Below are 24,483 nucleotides of genomic sequence, written 5' to 3' on the forward strand. Positions count from 1 at the left end.
AAAAACTCTCAGACAAAGAAATTTGAAAGGTTTGGGGAACATATTTCAACGTTTTACATAAAAGGACTCTCTGTGCTGAGTTCAGTCATTGATTCATTCATTCGCTCTTCGACTCCAGAGAATCGCCATTAGACTGTAACAAGTCGCGTGTGACACTGCTTTCGACATCTATTACAGCTACCAGTGAATCACAGTGTACCTTTTCAGATCATTTTCATATCTCATATTCAAAATGAAATCTTTAAGTTTTACGTCCCAGGGTTCTCAGCTGCGATCGAAACCGGGACCCCATGCACCAGAGGTGAACGCTCTACCACTGAGCCATATCTCATATTCAAGCACAACATTTGAATCATTATGTTTAGAATAATTAATTGCATTAAAACTTCTTTAGCACTCAATTATTGGACTTGTATTCTCTTTATTACAGTTTGCTCTATCTCTCGTAAAATTCTTTGAGTAATTAACCTAAGATTTTAGGCAGATTAAGAACAGAACTAGTATGAAACACAACACATTATTTATTTACAAAGATATATCGTAAAACAGAATAAACATTTACTTAGAAGGCAATAATAATATAATCACTAAATAACTGTCTATTAATTCTATAAACAAATACGTGTTCTAATTCTCTACTAATATTACTGATCACAGCACTTATTAAAAATTTATTCTTAGAGACGCTTATCTTCAACCATCGTTCTGTCTCGCTATTTTGACTCATTGTTTAGATTCCACTTTCAATCCTAGGTCTCATCCCAAATAGCCTCGATGTAGAAAAGGAACGTTAACACTTTCAATCATAAATCTGAGTAGGGCTCGGAACACCTTGTTAACGCAAACGGACGAAGCCCGAGTCCAGCTCGGGAATTACGTATGAGTCTCTCAGATATTTTCCTCAGGTGGTGATCGGTTCTCGGTTGTGTGGAAAATTTATTCAGGCTCACACTTAAAGGAAAACATTATTTGCTTTATATCTAGCAATGAAATTGTGAAGACCTTGTACGCTAAAGGCAGTAGTCATTTTTTTTTCGAACATAGATGGATATTTCGTGCTAAGGTCGTTTTACTTTTTTCCTGTAAAGATACATGAAGAAATGTAAATGGATAAATAACAGATAGGGGACATTGTAGCAGTTTCAATCAATGATAATAATAATAAACAAGTTTTGCTCCTTTTTCACATTGTTTTTTTTTATTACCATGTAAGTGAACGAATATTTGTTTGAAGTAGTATTGTTGCGATTCCATCCAGCAATAAAATTGTATTAATTAAAAAACAGAAGTTAAAGATTTATTTGCCATGTAATTTGCATGCCCATCTGGTTTACTACCTCATATATATGTTGTTTTAAAATGATTTGGGTTTGAGTTTATCGTCTCGTTCAGCAGCAAGACTATATGAGACATGGACATACAGCTTAACGTGGAATTCTAACCACATGAGCACTGCCCGCCCGGATTCTCTTAAAAATGCACCAAACTGACTGAAAGCTGGAATTTGGATAGCTATATGAGCCCAAGAGTAAAGTGTCAAATTCCAATCAAACAACCGACTGATTCAATTCCAAAGCTTGCAAAATTGACACGAAATTTTGGATAAAACTTCCTTAAGAATTACGACGACGACGACCAGGGTTCGCAAAAAGGAGATTGTTTTTTTTGAAAAAACAAAAAAAAAAACGGGTTTTTTGGTTTAAATAATTTGCTCTGTGTATTTATATTACATATGGACAGAAATAAGTTTGTTTCGCTTTGGTATTATGCAACAACGGGGTTATGCCGGAAGGGGTCACTTAAGCTTAAAGCGGAATCCAAACCGCTTGTCGGCTTACATCCGAGAGAAATTTACCTCCTTTTGGACTTGGAACAGCAAAATGAAAGTTCCACTCACTTCACTTCAACATCAATAGTATATTCGCGTATTTGGAAATCAGGACTGTCCCGTTTCATTATAAAGTTGGGTGATTCAGTCAGTAAATTTCTTAAATCGGGAAACTCCCGCCTTAACCACCGAGAAAATCCTATTATTACTTTAAAAGCGAAGCAATAACGGGAGAATCTCGTTATTGCTTTGCATGTAACATTTTACGGTCAACATATCATAATCAGTACGCTAAAACTGGGGTATTAAATTACAAATTTACGAAGTAGATATAATTCAATAAAATTAAAATAAAGTCCAATCCAAGCTAATGTTGGAAGCTACGTAGGCAGTGGATAAATTTTGCCAATTTCTATCAATATATTTAAGCAACCTTGGCTTCTTTAAAAACAACAGGCATTCAGACAAGCAGAAATATATAACTTGGTATCGTTTCGTATGTTTAGGCTTAACATCCTTATGTAATATCGAGGTTATCAAGGAGAAGATTTTCGCTTAAAGTGATATCTGAACCGCACTACTTGGTTTACACTTGAAAGAAGGGTTGTGGTTCGACCGAGAATTGAACATGGGACGCCTTGATTAAAAAGTGAAAAGGAGATAAAACTAATGCAGATGGTTTGATATGTGGAAACATCACCATGCAGTTCACACGATTTAAAGCATTTTTCATTCTTTATTGGTTTAAACCAGCCACCCTTGGAACAACACAAGCTTTGACTGTGTATAATCACCACACCGCAGTACTGCCCTAATTAAGCTCAAAAAGTAAACAGAATTTGATTTGTTCCTCATTGGTCTATATTTCACCTACACGCTACACCATTCCCCAATAGCTTCTCATCCATACTCATTGTCTATTGCTGCTCGACGGTTTACTCAATTTTATAACTACCAACTCACACACTAACAAGTGAAATGAAATCTTTCAGTTTAATTTCCCACTATTATGCCCTTTAGGCTAAGGAAGACGGGTGATTAAGGCAAGTGAATTATGATGAAAGAATTGGCGGAATGAAATGTGGAAGGAAAACGGGAGTACCCCGAGAAAAACCACGAACGTGATGTTGTCCACCACAAACTTACTTGGCCGGGGATCGAACCAGGGACCCCATGCACCAGAGGCAAGCGCTCTACCACTGGGCCACGATATTCCCTAACACGCACTAACAGTACCACCTATAGGTTAGCACAATGACATGTACAGAACGGGGAGAACTTTCGCACGTACTAACTATTATACTATTTCATGTGAAAAAATCCTAATGATTTCTCAACTTCTTCATATATTATTATATTTACATATGACTTTTCTTAACTATACAGATTAAATCGCATTTAGCAAAAGAAAGAACTGGCTAATACTTTTACACAAAACATTTGACAAATAAAATTAATTTATTTTTAATTAAATAAAGCTTAACATATTATAATGTCTTCACTCCGACGAATCCCGTTACAGATTCTCTCATTTTGATTAAGTCTCCGAAGATCTTAACGCTAACACTGGATGTAGGTTCATTCTTGGTAACACTTATATTAATATTGTCAGTAGTTCGATCTTGAAAACACAGAGAATGAGATTGTCCTTTCTGCTTCTTATTTCTTACTTGTTAAATACCTTTCTTATGCCACTTTTGACAACACCCTACTCTCTGTTAAAAGAATGACTCTGTTCTGACACAAGTGTGTTGTACTTTTACCTATTATGAATAAGTAGAAAAAATTTCGATATTTTGGTTAAATATCTATATTGTTGATGGTCTGTCTTCTTTTGATACTAACTTCACTTCTCGAAAAATAATATTTCAAAAAGAACTGGTATACAAGCCGAAATATTTTGATTTATCTGTTAGTTATTGTCCATATGTTTCGCATTTATTTTATTGCTGTGGCATTTCAAAGTTATACTGTTCGATGACATTTCATTGGATTCAAGTAATTCTGATATTTTGTGCGATTTTCATGGTTATTCAAAAGCAAGTTCTTTTTTAAAATTCCCTTTCTTCTGTATAAAATCATCAGGCTCTTCAATAGATTTTGAAATTGTTAGCTGATTTCAATCTCTCCGATATGAAGATAAATATACACTTATACTACCAATTCCTGTTGGGTCTTGATGCTCATTCTGGATCTTTTCTTTATTTATAACTTTAGCCTCTAGATGGTACTGTGAATGTATGTCAGACGTTTAATTTACATACTAAGATGATAAGAATATTATTGTAATATATTTGGTGGCGTTTGTCAACAGGTTCCTTTTTTTGTGTATTTTTTATTTGTATACTGAATACTACTATAATACGTATATTAAGATATACGTCAACAGTTGCATGAGAAGTCAACACTGCATACATTTAACCTACAATGTTGTATGTGAACATAGTTCAAGTTAAGAAGAAATTCTTTTTTACACTTTTTAAAATTATGAAAAAGCAACTGAAATTTACAATATTAACCTCTTAATATCTTCTTGAACTATGTGTCTGCTCTCGAAGCATATTTATTTGATTCGTAATGTGTCTACAATTAACCAACAAAATATTAACACAAAAATACTTATACTTTGATGCAAATTTGATCTTTAATCGACTACTCCTATATTTACATTAGTAATTTCTAAACTATATGTGTTTTATCCCACTAACAAAACCAAGAAAACAATATGACAATGCATTCATCTGAAACAATCCAGATGTATATATATATAGCAATCTAAATTACTTTAACGGGCCCAAAAGAAATGTATAATATGTAAAACTTAAGAATGAATGTAAGTGTCGCATTATGTGTCACTTCCAAGTGGCATAGATTCGTGAAACTTGAACATACATAGGAAGTAGTGCTACAGTATGATACAGGAAACAGAAAAAAAAAATGCGATAACAAGAACTTATACAGAGACAAAAACTTACAATGAAAGCACTGCGATTCATGATAACTCCCGGCATTACAGAAGGAGTGAAATAGTCCTTAGAAAGATGTGTGATCACCACGGATAGTGGTGCATGCTCTGGTATTGTAGTGTTGTAAAATGGAGTTCTTTACTCCACCAAAGCAGTTAACAATTAGTGGATAGTCCTTGCTGCATCTGGACGTACTGCAAGACGTCTTCCCATAGCATCCCAAACGAGTTTGATGGGATTCAAGTTAGGGGTACAGTAAGCCAGTCCATTCGCCGAATATCCTCTCGTTCCAAGGGTTTCCTCCACTTGAGCTGTTTGATGCGTTCGCACATTATAGAAGTTGTTGAGTCGACTGCACATCCGATAAAACTATAACCAATCCAGTTCCATTATTTTTATCCGAGTGCACAATCCATTATAACAAAAAATTCTTTGCTCGTAACATTTCTCATTATCTGTCAGAAACGAAAATGCTAAAACATTTTGAAATCATTAATTTTACTTTTCTTCCTTTTCTCAACAAACAATGTACTTTTTATTCAAGAGACAAACAGATGTTCTCCAGTCATTTTGTTGCCAGCGAACTGTTGATAAGACGTGAAATAGTGAGAACGCAAGTATTTTGTGAATTCCAAAACGTAACTGGGCAGAAAGCCAAACGAACAATAACATATTCAGAATTGCCAATTTATTATTATTATTTTTCGAACAGTTTTTTGTGTATCGTTAACCTAAAACATTCATCAACCCCTTACATTTTCCACTGAAGTTAATTGGAAATATTTATAGAAGATTGTGAATCGTGAGAAATATCTTTTGGCTATATTCTCAAGCAAGTACAAGCGCGTAGTGACTTTCAGTGTTACTCAAACTGAGCAGATTAGCCTAAGGACAATTACCATACATTCATATATGGATTTCATACGACTTCTAGTAACATCTTAAGGAGGCTACTACCAAACCGGAATTTTTCAGTTTTACTAATAACGCCCAAATCTAATGCTGAGAAACTTTGTAGTCTCAGGGACAGTGCATCAGTGTACTTTTGTATACAAGCCTCGTTGAATTGTTCTTCAGATATTGAATATTGCGCAGTGGTGTTCAACATTTTATATTTTATACAGGTAATATAGTGAAAACACGCTAAAGCATGAGTTAATAGTTATCCATTGCGAAAACAAGTTGAATCGTTTTTAGCGTTGTCCGGTGGTTGAGAGGTCGCTGTCAAGCTGTTAAGACAATTGTGGTATTCCAGCCGATTATCTTCAAGCCGCTTGGAGGGTTAGTAGAATTATCATAGCAAGGAGTAGAATTCATCGCAGTCTTGAATAATCACTTATCCCCCTACGCCAGTGACCTCCTAAGTTACACCCCCTCCCACTTGTGAAGTAAATATCAGTATATTTAGGTGATAAGAAAATCATCCATAATCTAAATATCGCGCTTAATGTGTGGAAATGTTCATGTTATATATACCGGGTGCACCATTTATAATGTCCCACCTTTATAACAGAGGAACTAAGAGAGTGAGAGAAGCGAAACTTTGCACAAAGCAACTACAAGAAGGGGGACATCTATCCATGTATTGGGTAGCATCACTAGGTGAACAGTGTTGCCAACCCAATATAAAGTTATAATTTTTTAAATGGAATGACCTAAATTTAATATCATAATTCGAATCAGCAATGAAAACAAAGACGAAAGAGATGACACTCGCAGATTAGTGTTGCATACTTTTTGAGAAATATTGTAAAACATATGTCAAATTTAAACGCCTTTAACACACACAAGGAATGAAGTAGTAACTATTTGTGCACATTAAATGAAACACTGGAAAGAACTCTTTAAAATGACTTCAAGTTTAGAAGGATCAGTTAAACAGTGTTGCCACAACAGAAGAGAGAAAAATTGAGTTTGGAAATAGTGCAATAACTTGGAAAAAGTCCCTAGTACAGTATAGGTTTAAATGCATAGAGGAAATCAGTATGTCATAAGGAGCATTGTCACGTTTATTTGAGATCGATAAGTCAAATACTTACCAAGATATTCGGTACTCTGTAAAAGCTGAGAATTTTGTGCTGTACAAGATGGTAACGCTGTTTCAAAATTCCCTTTTTTCCCTCAGCGTTGGAGAAATTTGTGAAGAAATGATTAAAATGAAATAAAACATTAACCAATGGACATACAATGAAATGAAACCCATTTGAGTCCTTGAAGGGACTCATTAAACGTAATGTGAATATAAATTGTTCTTGAGTTAGTAATATCAATTCAAATTTTAACAGGATGGTAGAAATACGTTTACGAGACCTACCTAATAGCTATTTCGTGCAGTGAATATACTTATTCTCGTGCAACTTTAGGGGAGTAATATCGAAACAATTCAATATTAACTGTAAATATTACCGACTTGTTATTATGTCTTTTTTAAACACGAATGAATGAAATAAGTAAGAGTGTTCCAATTGAAGCAATACAAAGGATGATTTGTGAGCACAATTTCTTTGGCTGTATTGTAGTTGTTGGGTGTAGCCAAGTGGTGTAATCAAGTAAAATTATTCACTTTCTTCGTTTGCACGTCTAAGAGGATCATTCGGAAGCATTGTTCAAGAAATTGTTCATACAAGAAATGCAAGAAGTCATTATAACTGTTATGCCGATGATCACTAAATATTGCTTTGCGTTGACGTAACCCATATCGGAATAGTTCCCCAAGTCTTTGGCATTACCCATCAGGTCACGAAACAAATTTCTTTGTGTGGTATACTTTGTACAGATGAACTTCACTTAGGAACTTAAAATTTTAAAGTCATTGGCCCTAACTGACATTTTTTTATTTATTATTATTTTGCTACCATATTATAAATCGCTAAAAAGGTGAGCTGTATAAGTTGTAGCCTATATGCACCAATGAAATAGGCATTTTTTTTCTGGAAATACCTAATTATATGTACCATAAAATTCGTCTATTTTTTAAATTTCTACTTTGCCGCCAACTTTCCAAACTGCACGTTATCTTTTGTATTTGTCAGCTCATTTATTGAATGTATAGTTACAAATCATCGAATAAGTTTGAAACGCGCTACTGCCTTTCATGTGAAGCTCGACATAATGTTTTAAGTACATTTTTAGGAAGATTTCTCGTGCAGCTTTACTTTTGCCGTACAACTCGAAATAATTGTTCAAAAATTACAATTCTTTGCAAATTCCTTATTATTGTTTACTAAATGATTTGCGCTGGTCGACATGGAAACATGTCAAATGGAATAGTTAAATTTCAAGGGGACCATCATAATCAATTGTTGAAAAATTAAAATTCTTCTGGGATTTGCGTGTAAATACGGCGTCCGGATGTATGCATAAAAACTGCAATGCAAAAAACAAGAAACAACCTTTGCTAGTAGGCCACTAAAATGCACGAATGCTATCTAACCGAGTCACGACACGGCAGGGCGAAACTGAAGGGCATCTCTAGAGAGGGGGTGAGTCCGAAGGGAGCAGGTGCGTCAGCGAAGGTTGCTATATGCAAAAATAAGGATAGTGAAATGAGTGGATTTTGGTAATGATATGAGTTTCAATAATACTTGTCACGGTTTCATACTTGTAGCGTTCCACTTGTAAACATAAAATACAACTTATGTACACTGTGCACAAATACAGCACGGGTGGAAAATAGTTTCTAATGCAACCATCATTTATATGCACTCACTTATTTTATCCCTAGTAAAGTACTCGTAAGAATTTTACACTATACCCGAATTGGCGTGTGGCATCAACCAATAAACTCACAGTGCACTGTTACTAAACCTTCAGGGAGGAATCAAATCATTCATAATTAATTTTGTTCGTATTTGTGGACAATTATGAATGAATAGGTTCCTCCCTGAAGGTATAGTAACAGCGCACTACTATCTTGTTGGCTGATGCCACACGCCAATTCGAGGGACGCGAACTATAGTAATCTATACTTGTAAACAGAAAATACAGGTGTATTACTTTGTATTTAACTCTATCGCTTGCAGAAAATTGTTGTTTATGTCTTTTCATGCAAAATACGGACTTTTACCTATAAATCTTTCAAAATTTGTTGCGCCAAAAGTAAAAAAGCAATTTACTATACATATTTACTATAAATTCAAAGGTAAATAAATTGACCAAAATGCAAGTACTAGCAAGTAGTAAGACTGACGTAATGTACTGTACATTGGCTCACGCACAACAATGCGTGATACGTTTGTAATATAGTGCTGATGGGATTCACTAAAATTTTACTTAGGTGTTTTTTTCTTTCTTTTTGTCCTTGAACATAAAATATGAGTTAGGATACGTAGGTTGGCTTTGGTTAGCTTAGTTTAGTATACATTTAGTAAACTCCTTCTATGATACTGCAGCAAACGTAAAAATTTGTGAATTTTGCATTAATATCACAAAAATCATTAGTTCAAGTTTTCTGTTACATATACAATTGCTAGGTCGTAATTACTGAATGTCTTAAAATGTTTTATACGGCATCATTCTGCAGTGAATTGTGTTAACGAAATTTAAAATATGGCTTTTTTTTCGATTATCGGTATGCAATAATAAAAATTATTGCATCGTTTCTGCGTTCATTTGCGATTCGCAAATTTTGCGAACATTATTACGAAATTAGACTCATATACTCAGTGTGCGAATTAGATAATCTATATTGGGGGGGGATAAAATTAGGCCAAAGGACATAGTCTGAAGGTTCAAATTTCAAAATGAGACAATAAATGCCTTACCCCCATATATATATATATATACAGTAAAACCTGTCTTTAACGGACCCTTTATTAAACGGAAAACTGTCTTAAACGGAAATATTTCACGGTCCCATGAATTTTGGAGAACAAAACGTGTAAAAGCCCCTTCATTAAGCGGAAACTGTGTTACGCGGACAACGGAAAGAAAAATAAATATTTAACGGAAAATTCAGAGTTCCGGACTCCAGCGTTTAGATGTTTCGACATTCTGTGAGACATATACATTAAACTGTTTGCGATAAAATGTTCGTTCTTTTGTTAAATACTTCTGGACATTGTTGACCTTCCCCAACCACTACTTATATTCACCCCCACAAATTGTCCTTAATCCCCGCAACTTAGTCAAGAATCATAAGGAATGTCGGAAAGAAGAAAACGAGATAGAAGAAGAAGAGGAATACGATACCGAGTTCCAAGAAGAGTGTAGAATAAATACATATCAAAATGCTCTCAGAAGTTTAAAGGAATTGCAAAAATTTGCCTTACGGAAAAATGATTCTGATTTACTTAGTATAATTTCTCAGGCTAAAGTGTATGCGGAAAGTCAAGCAGCCAAGCAGCAATGTACACAGAAAACACTGCTTGGCTATTAGAAATATAAAGAAAACGTGTGCATAGCATATTTTGTATTCATTTTAATTTTTTGTGAATTTATTCGTAGAAGAAAGAGTACTGTAATCAAACAATGTACATACAGCAATGCATTTTCTCAGTATGCCCCTTTATAAGCATGTTTTAAAAAAAAGAAAGGAAAGGTCTACCTCCACTAAGCGGAAACCTGACTTTAACGGAATTTTTTGCAAGTCCCGCTCGATTCCGCTAAAGACAGGTTTCACTGTATATATATATGTGTGTGTGTGTGTGTGTGTGTGTGTGTGACATCTGTAATAAATAAGAGATTTATTAATTTAATAAATCTACCGACAATAACTATGCACATATATATTGTCTGACATACACACATCCCACTAAACCTTTCTGAACGTGTTTTAATGTTGTACTCACTCTTGTCCCCGTAGCTCTCTAAGGTTTATTTAGTTAATAATTCGGCTCGAGCCATAGCCATGATCACAAACATATGTTAATTTTTCCACTCATATTGAAAGCTTCCACTTTGCATTAATACATACAGGTTGCGAAAAGAAACCTACTTCAGTCTTGTGAAAACCACTAAAATTATCAGTTAAGCCGGACATTTTATTATTATTATTATTATTATTTTTAATTTTATTTTTAAAGAAAATCTAGATATTAGCCTATCAAATAAGAAATGGATTGTTGCTGGTCCCGATTTCTCACATCAAGGTCAAATCGAAGGCCAAATATTTAAAATATCTCAATTCAGATTTCGAGCTTGTGCTTCTACTTCCCGCTAAAGCTGTGCTCATCACGACTTTTTTTCTCCAAATATCGATTCCGTGATGGGCACAGAAAGTCAACACTTAAAAATTACTTTACTGTTAGGTTGAAGATGAGTTGATTCACTATGGGCTACGTTATTCAAATAAAGTAAAACATTACACTGAAGTTTTTCAGACAACATTAATTGCGTGGACAGCAAACTGTACAGCGAAAAGATGAAAAAATGAAGGGTTAACTTTAAAAAAAAAAAAAAAAAAACCGCTCCAGTTGAAATGCTTATACAGACACGGACAATGACACGGAGAACCAGTCGTATTAACAAATGCTGAAACAAATCTTGAATTATTCGCTTATTCACCTAAAAATCACCTTCATTAACATGTCTGCTCACTAGGAGCGTATCCCCCAGCGTGTACGTTAACATATACTTACGAGAGAATACCTATATCTCAGATTTTGAGTACAGTTCCAAAAGTTCATTTCCGTAAACTGTAAAAGCAGTGATCACTATGCTAATTATCACAAATTAAATGCAACTTTTGAGTTGCATACACACAACCTACTAGGGAATGAAGACCACATGTTAACAAAGAGTACACTGGAAAATGAAATAACATGTTATAACAAAAATTAAAATAAGATGATAATCGATACAAATATAGAGAATGAATATGACATATCCGAACTTCGCCAAGTATGGTAGAAGAAGCTATTTGTGTACTTCTTCTTGGCCAACCACTAAGAACATTTATAAATCTATATGTGGCTTTGTTATACGCAATTAGTACATTCAAATTCACAAACGATGACGAACTGAAGGGTACGAACAGGGGCGGACTGGCAACCATAGGGCCCACCCTGCTAAACTGAAATGAGGGCCCACTGTATAAAAATGTAAAAATGAACAACAGATTATTTAAAATTATAAACTAGTTAATTTTGACATGATTTTACCCGTCTGCTGGAAATCTCAAAATAAAGACTGGTGTTTCAAAAAATGCCATCAGATTTTTAAAAAAGCAGTAGAGGAGATATAGACATTCGGGAAACGTTAATTAATTTTGAGGCAATTTTTATTGCGTTTTCATGTAAAATAACATATCTGAAACTTTTTTAAAGTAACCAAACCTGCAACCACCCTACTTCACCAGGATACGTATTTTGTCATAGCTGATCTGGGGCTCCCCTCCCCCTTGATACGTAAAAAATACTACTTACTTCAGTCGGGAGTCTGCTCGCGAATGTGCCTCAATCTCTCTGTGTACACCAATGTCCAAAATGATTGTCGCATATCTATAACTGTTTTCTTCGAAGAATATAATTTGATAATAATGTTGTAGGCAGGGGTGCCTATCCCCCCAAAGCTGATGGCGCACTCCCCCCAAAACTAATAATCTCTTCCCTCCTCAAAACTCAAGTCCTCTAAAAACAATTGCCCAGTGTAGCAGTAGTTTTTATAGTACTAATAATTGTTATTTTTGTTGTTTTTATTTCCTGTAGTAGTATTATAGAATGCTTGTAGTAGTAGGGTCAGTAGTAATTATAAAAATGACATTACTTTTATTAGTAGTCTTGGTAGTGTACAATACTAAATATGTTCTATAAGGATATTGAAGGGTATAAAAATTCTACACACTGTGTATGGGACAGGTATTCTTTTTTTACAATTAGTAGTATTATTTTTTTCTTTACAAAATATTGATATATTCCCTTGTACATGAAAAGTAAGACGCAAGTTACAAGTTATTGAGTTTGATACCAAAAGAAAATGTTATCCTCGAAATTAGCTTACAAAAAGAAGTGATATCCAACAAAAAACATTCCTGTAAAAGAGCCAAGTACGAGTGACCTTAAAAAGAATTAAAATCACAAAAATAGACGCCAAATTCTGGTGGACAACAGTTACAAACACTCACTGGCTCACTTCAAATTTAGATTTGAAACTTGACTGTTGTCTGTATGGTTACCACTAGCTCACAATTATGTCAAACTACTTTATAATTTTCAACAGACAACATAGGCAAGTTTCAAATCGAAATTTGAAAGTGATTCCTTGAGTGTTTGTAACTGTTGTTCACCAGAACTTGGCGCCATCCTTTCATATAGCAACTTGCGCGGTACTTCATTCATAGAGTTTCTAAGCAGGGGGTAGGGGGATTCATTCTCGAGATTAAAAAAAAAATCGCATCGTGTTCCAATGTTATTCTGACGACAGCAAAATTACTTATTCGACATTAGAGTAAAATTCTTCCCCATTTTTTTTTTATTCCCCCCAATTTTTTTCTCGATGGCACAACTTGCGCCATTCATCCCTCCTGTGGGCGGCCCTTCTCTCTTAAAACGAACCAACCTTTCCTTTCATACGGCTACTTGCGCGGTACTTCATTCATCGAGTATCGAAACAGGGGGTACGGGGGTTCAACCCGGAAAATTTTTGAAAATTAGCTTCTCAAAATCGTGTTTTAATGCTATTCCGACAGTAAAATTGCTAGTTCGAAAGTAGAGTAAAATCCCCCCCAATTTTTTTCTGAATGCCGCAGCTTGCGCCATACATCCCCCCTGTGGGCAGCCCTGGTTGTAGGACACTTTTAATACTGATACTATGTGTATAATCAAGAAATTATATTTGTGGTAAATTTCACAGGGAAAGAATTAGCCTATAAATACGAAAATTAGAATGAGTAAAACAAAATCTTGCTAAATGGAGAAGAAAGTTTTACTTTCGTTTTACTGCTCTTTTGACATGAAATTTGCCACATACATGTCTTCGCCGATTATACATATACTAACATTATAAGAAATACCGGGCGAATTCGTTATCAAATTATATTCCTAGAACAACATATTTATAGACATGCAACAATAATTTTGGACATGAGTGTACCTGTTTTTTTGGCGAGAAGAAAATGTTGTAACCCACATACACAAACTCGTCTAAATATTGCTGTATAATCTCAAGGAAGTACGCCCCGCTCTTAGCAGACAATTCGCCCCCCCCCCCCAAGCGTGTCAGGTGAGACAACAGACATGGTGTCTGTGTTGGAAACTTGAAAAAGCTGTAACTTTGTGGCCTCAATGCAACACAAAGAATGCGATTGCAGGTAAATTTGCGATAGATTTCGAAACGCAAGATTTTCCTTGACATAAGTCAGTCATAATATCATATCTTCATGTCGCAGAAAGATTAGATATCGTCTATGGTCTAGTGTAGTCCGCCCATTCCTCGGCTGGCCCCAACTTCTCTTTTTATATGAATACCTACTTTGCACATCACAAATAATTTTTACATTTTACTACACTGTTATTTTAAATTAACTTTAAATAACTAAAGGGAAGTTAACATTTACACGATATACACACTGATTTGACTGACAGCATAAGTGTTCAGCACTTTTAAAAGTTACACCAACGCTTACTGAGCCTAGTGCCGGCAGCTAGTGCTCTCAAACGGGCCAGGTCAGGCTTCATCGGGTCAGGACTCGAGTCGAACCTCCTTGGGTCACAAGTCGGGTCAGGGCTGCTCTAGCCACGGGTCGGCTCGGGTCAACTTTCTTATGCGTCGTTTCGGCTAAAACCTATTCGGGTCATGAGTCGGGTCGGGTCGACGTTCAACTCGACCCAAGAAGGATTTAGCCGAAACGGCGCATAGGAAAGTTGAGCTGAGCCGACCCGTGGCTAGAGCAGCCCTGACCCTAGCGTAGGTGACCTGACCCGACCCATGTCTCAAGCAGGCTTGACTCGACACCTGACTCATGAAAGCCTGATCTGACCCGTTTGAAAGCACTACGCGGCAGCAAACAGTTCAGTTAATTTCGTGTACGCCTGTTAAAGTTGTGTAATTTCAAGTAAAAATAGCCATAAAAGATAAGCTACAATTGACTGAAATCATTCAAAGACGTGGTGTATACATTATAATTTATAAACACCTTAGACAGAAAAACAAACAAAAAAAAATACCTGGTAACTGTCCTGCAGTACTCGAATGAGTCACATCACGCTCATTTGTTTCTTGGGGCTTCACAGATTCAAATAACCTACGTTGTTTTGGGTCAGATGCAGTTTTTTGTAAATCACATCTTCGTTTGTGTTCTCACTTTTTAGCACCACATTTATATTTTTTCTTTACAGTAATCTTACAATCACTCCTACCATCCATACTGACACAACCACATCTGTCTTCCACGACAAACGGCACGCAACTGGTGTTCCAATAATTGAATTGCTGCTACCGGATTTGCTCTTCGATGTAATATACAAATAAAACACGAGCCGAGGGCAGCAACTTCATAGTAAGTGTTTGAGGTTTGTATAAAACAATCGTTGATAGTGGCGACTAATTTCTTTTCGCTTTACCGCACTGAAAAAAAAAAAAAAAAACGAAGCCTGATCCGATTTCTTTCTTCGAAATTTGGTCTGAGGACAATGCAGTTCAAAAGCGTTCCGGCTCTACCTCCACTTTCCACAATAACAATATCTACGAAATTTTTGTTTCTTTAAAACATCGCCACTCGCCGGCTTGAAAAAGGACCGGAGTAGACAATGGTATCCAAATCTAATAACAGCCTGAAATCTACTGTGTTTCTTATATTTAAAAAAAAGTAGTAGTTAACGTGCTCGTTTTTAACAGCTGCTGTATCACAAACCCCGCAATGTTTTGGGGCCTGATTGTTTCATAGACGGAACCTTTTCAAGTGTATAAACGTGAAGAAGAATAAGGTCTGTTCATGAAAATTTAACTTTACGTCTTTTTTATGCAAAACATAAGTTTGCGGGAGTCACCCAGCCATATTTTTGATGCTGGTAGCTTTACTTGAGCGCATCTTTTTAAAATTGGTGGAGGGGGCCCACCTGTTTGGGGGGCCCACCCTGCATTTGCAGGGTAGCAGGGTGGGCCAGTCCGCCCCTGGGTACGAAGGTACAGTTGCAAGTAACAACCGTAGTCATAATAATATAGTTCTACTAAACAACGTTGAAAATAGTGGGTAATTAGGTGGTAAGTAGAAATGACCAAAACTGAACAGTTTACATCGATCATTTCGAAATACAGCTAGAAGATTAAATTTACAAGAAATAACAAAAAAATAGTGAAATTTGGAGTTATACTAAGCATAGTTTGAGGGGGAAAGCGAGCATCCCCGGTGGGGATACTTCAGCTGACTTCTTTGGGGGGGAACAAAATGTGATTGAGGGGGAAAATCCCCCTCATCCCCCCCGGTAATTCGCACCCTGCATATACTGTTATTTAGCGTGGCACATAGACTGTTATTTGTTATGGTACCAATAGCTTCTAATGTTTGCAATTAGTATTTAGATGTACCGCTACGTACAACATTATGTCCTAGCAACTGTTCGGAAATTTTTTTGCAATATATTGTACGACAGTCACTTCGAAAGTTCTGCACACTGAAAGGTGTTATGCAAGCTAGTAATTTATTGTACAAAATATCTTTAGAGGCGTTCAATACAATCTTCATACTTGTTTATGACAACTTCCCAACATTTGGCAAATTCTGTATTCTGGATAGGGCACCTTCATTGTTGAGGTGTCTGATCACTCGGGTCACCTCACTGAAAACTTCATCAATCGAATCAAAACGTTTTCCACAGAGTGGTTCTTTTAATTTGGGAAATAATTCAAAGTCTGGTGGGCTCAAATCAGGACTATATTGGGAAGGAAAGTATTTCCCATCCATACTTGTTAAGTGTCACTCTTACTTGTAGAGCAGTATGCGGCCTTGCATTATTGGTCAGAATACACCTGCTGCAAGAATGTCGGGATTTCTTTCAATACTTTTCGGATGCAAAACATTTTGCAGAAACAGCTTGTAATATGCGCCTGGTATAGACGTCCCCTATGTCACTCTATTGTAGCCATATCTCCATTCGTATCATACGCGATCATCGTGAGTAAAACGTTTGATTGTTGCTAGCAGAATTTCTTCGGGCGTGAAGAGTCTGAACTGTTTTAATGTGACGACTGAAACTTCAGATCTGATTCAAACTCTCGTATCCAGGTTTCATCAATTGCAACAGTCGTTTGAAAAGCTGATCTTCTGTTTGATAACGTTGAAGCAATTTTTCTGCGATTCTTTTACAACATGCTTTCTGCTCTTTACTCAGATCATGCGGAACCCATCTCGTCTTCATTTTCAGCTTTTCAGTAATAATTTTGTAAAGTGAAGTGACAGATATTTTGGTCTCATATGCAATTTTCTTACATATTTTCGTCGACCCTCTCTCAAAATGTCATTCACAATAATCTCAGGAGTGTAGTCTGTTGCAGTTGATGGTCTTTCACATCTTGAGGTGTCCGCAATGATTACACGACCTTCACGGAAACGAGCTGAGCACCGAAATACAGTGCTATGTTCCACTACACTATTTCGACAAACCTCCCGCAAAACATTGTAAATTTCAGTTGAATTCTTTCCACATAGAGTTTCGATGTTGATATAGGAACGCTTATCATCATGCGCATATACACTGTCGCTGAAATGCCTCCTCCATACGGACAAGAGCCCGTGTGAGTTTGCAACTTCGTTCAGTTCAAATGGATGAAATGCACGTATGCATGGGTTTGCACGTATTTTTCCGAGAATAATCGCTTTTCAGACATATCATTTTGCAGTATATCATAATTCTGTATTCAATTATTGTGAACCATTGTACAAAAAACAAAAGATTTTGACTGAATTATAATAGGAAAATTGTGTGGTTAAGCCTTCTTAAAGTTAAACTGCGAGGGCACGGTTGCTCAGTGATACAGCACTTACCTCTGGTGCGTGGGGTCCCTGATACGATTTCCGATCCAGTAAGTTTGCGGTGGATAACATCATGTCCATGGGGTTGTCGGGTACTCTCGCTTTCTCTCACATTCTCATCCCATTAATTCTTCTATCATCAGTCACTTGCCTTAATCATTGTCTCCCTTAGCCTAAATGGCATAAACGTGGGACGTTATACAGAAAGTTACGCTGCGCTAAGTAATACGATGTCGTATATAATTTGCAGAACTATGGAATATTCTTTACACAGTATGTTTACACTATTTTGTTTACAAGCATACCCACCTTTGCTAACGCGCCTGGTCCCTATAGACACCTTGATTTTCCACTACTTTGGCCCAGCCCTGACTTGGTTAAATACTCCCTTGTTTTTTGTGGTCATCCAGCATAGATTTGATTTTTTTACGCTCTATTCGTTTACTCGTCAACTCACTACGGATCCAATCGTTCATGGACCCACCAGGTTCTCCATTTCCGATCAGATACATTTCCTGTTTTTAATGGACATATAACAGGGGTTGTTTGGTGTTTGTTCTATTATAGCTTTTATGGCATATTTCTACGTGCTGTACTTTTACTCGTAACGTTTGGGTCCTCATAAAGGAGTCGGCACCTATGAATCCATAAATGCAGCTCACTACTTAAAAACAATTTATACATTATTTGTAGTTAATTTCGTGGTGAATGAAATACAAAATAAGTTGTGTATGGTCCCCTAAAATTGGTCAGTACGTATAAATATTGGATAATCTGAAAAATTTTGCTACCATTTAACAGAACTTAGCCTATGTATTTTCTATTCAAATTTTACAACTATTAATATCTACGTTTTATTGTCTTTTCCAACTTATATTCAGGAGAAATAAATTAAATTAAAGAAATATATGTTTATGGTGATCAAGAAACAATTATTTGTAACATACATTACAAAATTCATGAAACAGAAAAAATATTCTGTTTCCTTATTTTAAATATTTTGCTTTAATTCAGCATGTCACAGAATATAACTTGCGTCACAGATTAGTACTTTAATATTTCTCCAAGGCAGAGGGAAAAAAGGGAATTTTGAAACAGCGTTACCATCTTATACAGCACAAAATTCTCAGCTTTTACAGAGTACCGAATATCTTAGTAAGTACTTGACTTATCGATCTCAAATAAACGTGACAATGCTCCTTATGACATACTAATTTCCACTATGCATTTAAACCCATACTGTACTAGGGACCTTTTCGAAGTTATTGCACTATTTCCAAACTCATTTTTTCTCTCTCCTGTTGTGGCAACACTGTTTAACTGATCCTTCTAAACTTGAAGTCATTTTAAAGAGTTCTTTCCAGTATTTCATTTAATGTGCACAAATAGTTACTACTTCATTCCTTGTGTGTGTTAAAGGCGTTTAAATTTGACATATGTTTTACAATATTTCTCAAAAAGTATGCAACACTAATCTGCGAGTGTCATCTCTTTCGTCTTTGTTTTCATTGCTGATTCGAATTATGATATTAAATTTAGGTCATTCCATTTAAAAAATCATAACTTTATATTGGGTTGGCAACACTGTTCACCTAGTGATGTTACCCAATACATGGATGGATGTCCCCCTTCTTGTAGTTGCTTTGTACAAAGTTTCGCTTCTCTCACTCTCTTAGTTCCTCTGTTATAAAGGTGGGACATTATAAATGGTGCACCCGGTATATATATATATATATATATATATATATATATATATATATATATAATATTCAATATCAGCGGACGTATTCGCATTTCTTTCATATGGTTGTTCAGATTTCATGCGCATCATACATCGTAGCATGTACGACATTTACCAGTTCGAGGAAAGAGAATCTTAGCCTGTTCATAATTAAGATTTACGTCTACACTCTTTTACTATATATATTACGACTATTGAAAATGTCCAATATATCGACCACTCAGGGTAATCTTTGAATTTTTTTCTTTCTTTTTAACATACAGGTTCCCGACCAGATTACCCTGACCGAGGTATGAAATAATAACTATTATTCCAGCCCACACTACAATTTTGAGGTTATCAGGAGTAACTGAGTTCGACGCTTATTTAACATTTTTTTCCCAAGGACTGGGAAGTAGTAAACGATTACGTATTGTATAGCACCCGAACAAATGGACCCTGAACCACCGTTAGTGTCTAAAATACAAAATAATTTACTTTCGTAAGATAACATTTTTTTCTTCCAGGCAGTGATTAAAAAAGAAAAACGTTCCAGTTTTGAGTCAGCATATTATAAACGTACTTATTTTGTTTCATTATTATATCTAGGTATTATACATTTCCACGTTGTGTATTAATCAAGATATTAACTGAATGTTTTAAAATAACTAACGCCGACGTTGATTTACGTAATTTATTAATTCAGTTGCAGACCGAAATTAGAGAAACTAGGCAAATAATTAGAGAAAGGAAGGAAGGAAATAAGCAAATACAGACTTGAATTTAGGAAAAATAAGAGGAAAGAGAGAGAGTAGTCATACAGCGAAAATAACATTACTAAACCACCAGCTGCAAAAACTTTGGAATTCGTAGTTAGCGAGAAAGAGAATAAAGATAGTGTAACTAGAACACAAGATTTTTCAGATAGTTACAAGAGTCAAACATGTGTTTCTGGACTTGAAAAATTAAATAGGTTAGGTGAGGTATTCGCGCGCGACAACGCTTTTAGCGAGCAAATGTGAAAAAGAAAAGAAAATATAAAGTCGTTATTTCTAAATTATAATTATTTCGAGGCACTTGCAAGAGCAGCTGACCAGCAGTTAGAAAGAGCGACAGCAAAATATAAACAATTTACCATCGCAACTCATAGTTGATAACTGTCAAGTGTTGTTAGTCAATCGGAAATTTGCGGTACTGACTTTGTAATTCAGCCAACTGAACAGCTGATTATAAAAATAAGGGATGCTATTTATAAGGATTACCACAGCAATAGTCAAATCACTGTTGTTATTATTGTAGTATTTGAGAGAGAGAAAGGGTTCAGGACAGTAATGAAAGAGAAAATAAGACTGAAAAGACATTTCAGGTCATTTTGGAACATAAGCCCAAACAAAAATCCCGCTGATCGCATTTATGCGACCTCGTACGTAGATACTAGAAGTTTCTCTGTGTATCTTGGTTGAACAATAACTAGGTTTTGGAAATCAAATGCTATGTGAGCAAGTATGATCCTTTCATCGTTCTCGACGTAAAAGTACAACTTATTTCTATCGTAGAAAGAGATAGTATCAATCAGAAAGTTTAAAGTGTAGTAGTAGCTATTTCAGAAAGAGAGAGAAAATACATACGCGTCAAAAAAGCAAAAGAAAGTAAATGCATTTTAGTTATCAAAGATCGAGCCAAAACCACTACAAAATAAGTATTCGCAAGTTTCAAGCATGCTTAGGCAGTGTTGAAAGGAAACATTAATTGTTATCAACAGCAACAGCACAGAGTAACCGTAAGAGAGGGAAAAAAAAAGCTGTGTTATCACTGGAAGTGCACAAAAAAGAAAAGATACTTTAACCATGAACGCTTCATCACCATTACATGATAGATTTTTGTAAATTGAGACCATTTTTGTTTGAGATGTTCAAAGACAATAAATAGCTTATTCATATAGGTTTCGTCACTTAGGAAGTTAAATAGTAATAACGTAAATAATACCGTAAGGCAATTCTTAATTACACAATAATTCTGGAATAAATAAAAGTAAAAACCTTACAGATACGTATTAGAAATTACGTGGAATGATACCTTCTCAAGTCCTGTAATCATAGTGATTTTTTTATTTATTTTACATTCACTGGTCTAAATTTTGAAAAATTATTTCAACAATTTCAATTTTGAAATTTAATTTTTGGATTGATAATCTTAATTGTATAACTAATGATTAAACTATTGTTTTTAAATTAATTCAACATCGAGGAATAAATAAAAATAAATCATTATTTTTAACTTCTTGTGAAGTTTAATTATTTTTGTCCAATATTTTCATAAATAAAATGACTTTAATGAAATTCTAAATTTAAAATTTTAGAACTTCACGGCTTTTAAATAATTCTCATGTATTAAAATAAAATTTAAACATTATTTACTTCTTTCATTTTCATTTATAAAAACTTTTAATAAAATGAATATTTTCTGTTCAAAAACCAATAATTTTCTATTTTCTCACCTTGAAGATTTTTTAACTTCAACCGTGCCAGTGAGCAAGGATGCCAGATCTTAAGCAATTGATATGTATGTTGAAATGTTTGTACTTTAAGGAATTTTTGTCAATTATTTACTGAAAATCAGAAATATTCAGACTCAATAAGCTAATCTTTTCTTCTATTATATAATTTTGTATTTAATATTTTACCCATATATTTATTAAAAGAAACGTTTTGTAAAGCAAGACTAAAAATATAATAATATTTTGTTTTAGCATTTGAAGAGAAAAATATTACGTTCATTTTATTCGAATGAGAAATATGTTAAAATTGTGAATCTGTTTACTATATTTAAAATTTATTTCACAATATGAAGAAAGCAGAATTACGGGCATTTAATTTTTTTAAACCACTTTATTTAGCTTAGTGAAAAGCAATGTTACAACATTCTGACAATGAGCTCTTTTGAATAAAGACAGAACAATTGCAAACAGTTGTTTATTCTTCTTTCCGAATTACTCGATATTCAATCTGATATGTTCCCGATCGGAGAAGACCCGAACCACACAATAACCTTTCGGCGGGACTCAGACCGAGGACTCGGACTCCAAGTTGTTGCAGCGCCATTCTATGCAAGTGGTTAGGTGATAGGCTGTCACAGGTGAAATATCATTCCGAACACCTCGGACCTCATAAACATATTCAGATGAGTTATTTCCGATGCCACAGTAAAGTGGAAACTACTACGTCTACAAACCAATATCGACCAGGCCGATCCCACATTTTGATATCTACACACCATCAAGCATTAAACAGTATTGTGCTTAGAAACCGGCAATCACCCATCGCTTCTTTCACAAATGAATTCCAAAGTGTATCAGGATCTACTACTAGCATCATGGCTGTTTGGTGCAAGCAACTATTCATAAGCAATATATCACACCGACAAATCCTACACGTCGCCACTGGGACACGCACACAGGATCTGTCTATACGCACGGTCTTTGAGAAACTGATTTCACAACAACGCCGAGCCGGTAATGGACTGGCCCGGGATATTTTGCAACAATGACTTCGCGCCCGCACAGCGATCACAAAGCTCAACAACGATGCTTCCATGACTGCAGCTCTTCCAGAAAAATGAGATGCAATTCGTCAGAAAACCTTTCGTTACCTGATCGGATATATGTGTCTGAAAAGAGAGGTCGTTATAAAGGCAGAAGAAGGACCAATTTCGTATTAGACGCTAGTACATGATATAAGATCAAGAGTCAAACTTTGACTGAAATTTCAGCTCATGTTTGGATACTTTCGATCAAATATAAAGTATGGCACAGAATTCGAATCCTAGTCTCCTCTTTTATTAAGAGGATATCTCTTCGTTTAAAAGCCTATTGTCTGACTGGTGGAGAATGATCATTTGTCCCCGTCACGATATAAATGACTGACCAATTATTATGGATTGCTGAAGTCGTGAGCACAATTATTAGAAAAATAACAATAAAGAAAAAAGAACAAAACAGCAAAGCAAAGCTTAAAATAATAAATAAATGGGGAAGGTAAAATGTTCTCGACTAGACAGTGAAAGACTGTTTATTACGTCAATGTACTTTGTCCAACTTTTTCCAGTAAGTGGATTCCATCCCTGTGCGATTTTGGAATGAATGTAAATTACTCATTTATGACTGCCATAATCCTTTCATTGAATTCAAAACGTTTCCGGGCACAAATTTCTTTAGATGTGGAAATAGGTGGAAATCAGACGGTGCCAAATCTGTGAATAGGGTGGGTGTTTCGAAAATTCGTACTTCAAATCCTTAGTTATTTCACTGCCAAAGCACCTTTGTGGATAGATGATTTGCCTCATGAAAGATGATTTTTCTTTTGCAATCCAGCCTCTTCTCACGTATTTTTCATCTAGTGGTCCAGAAGACTTGTGTAGTATTCGTCAGTTTTGTTTTACAATTTGCAAGCTACTCAATAAGTTACCCTTTTACAACCAAGAAAACACTGGCCATCTTTTTAGTAGATGAAATCGACTTCGCCTTTTCTAGTGTTGGGTTACCGGCTTTTACCCACTGCTTTGATTGCAGTTTCTTCTGGCGTGTAGTGGTGGTCTTTCATCCACAGTAACAAATCGATGCACAAAATCCGTTAACGGTCTAAACTTTGCTGAGAAAATTCGTATTCATATGTGCTTTTGATTAGCATTCAACCCACCCAGCTTGCACAAACCCTTTTCATTTAATTCTTTATGTAAAATGTACCGTACTCTTTCTTCTGATATGCCTAGGGTGTCAGCTACTTCATCACCTTTAATCACCGATCATCTGATACCATATTGTACGCTTTCTAGTTGTTTTCATCCGTGTCTGCAGTTTGGGATGTTCAACACGTGGATCGTTTTAGATAGAAGTACGCTACGTTTAAATTTAACCATCGTTGAACCTGAAGGAGCATACTCTTCATAAACGTTCACCAACTTTGGATGGATTTCCGTTGGCATTAAGCCGTCCAAAATATAGATTTTTATGACAGCATGGTATTTCAGTTTATTCATTTGAACGAAACACATTTCAACTATCTAC

General features: G+C 35.4%; 1 protein-coding gene across 6 annotated transcripts in view; it reads right to left on the reverse strand.

The window, feature by feature from the left end:
* Window positions 1-24,483, reverse strand: part of LOC145660576 (zinc finger and BTB domain-containing protein 8A-like) — a 135,215-nt gene that overhangs the window by 67,263 nt on the left and 43,469 nt on the right. The window lies entirely within an intron of this gene.

Source organism: Thermobia domestica, chromosome 1, assembly GCF_964235325.1.
Source record: "Thermobia domestica chromosome 1, izTheDome1.hap1.1, whole genome shotgun sequence".
Taxonomy (NCBI): Eukaryota; Metazoa; Arthropoda; class Insecta; order Zygentoma; family Lepismatidae; genus Thermobia; species Thermobia domestica.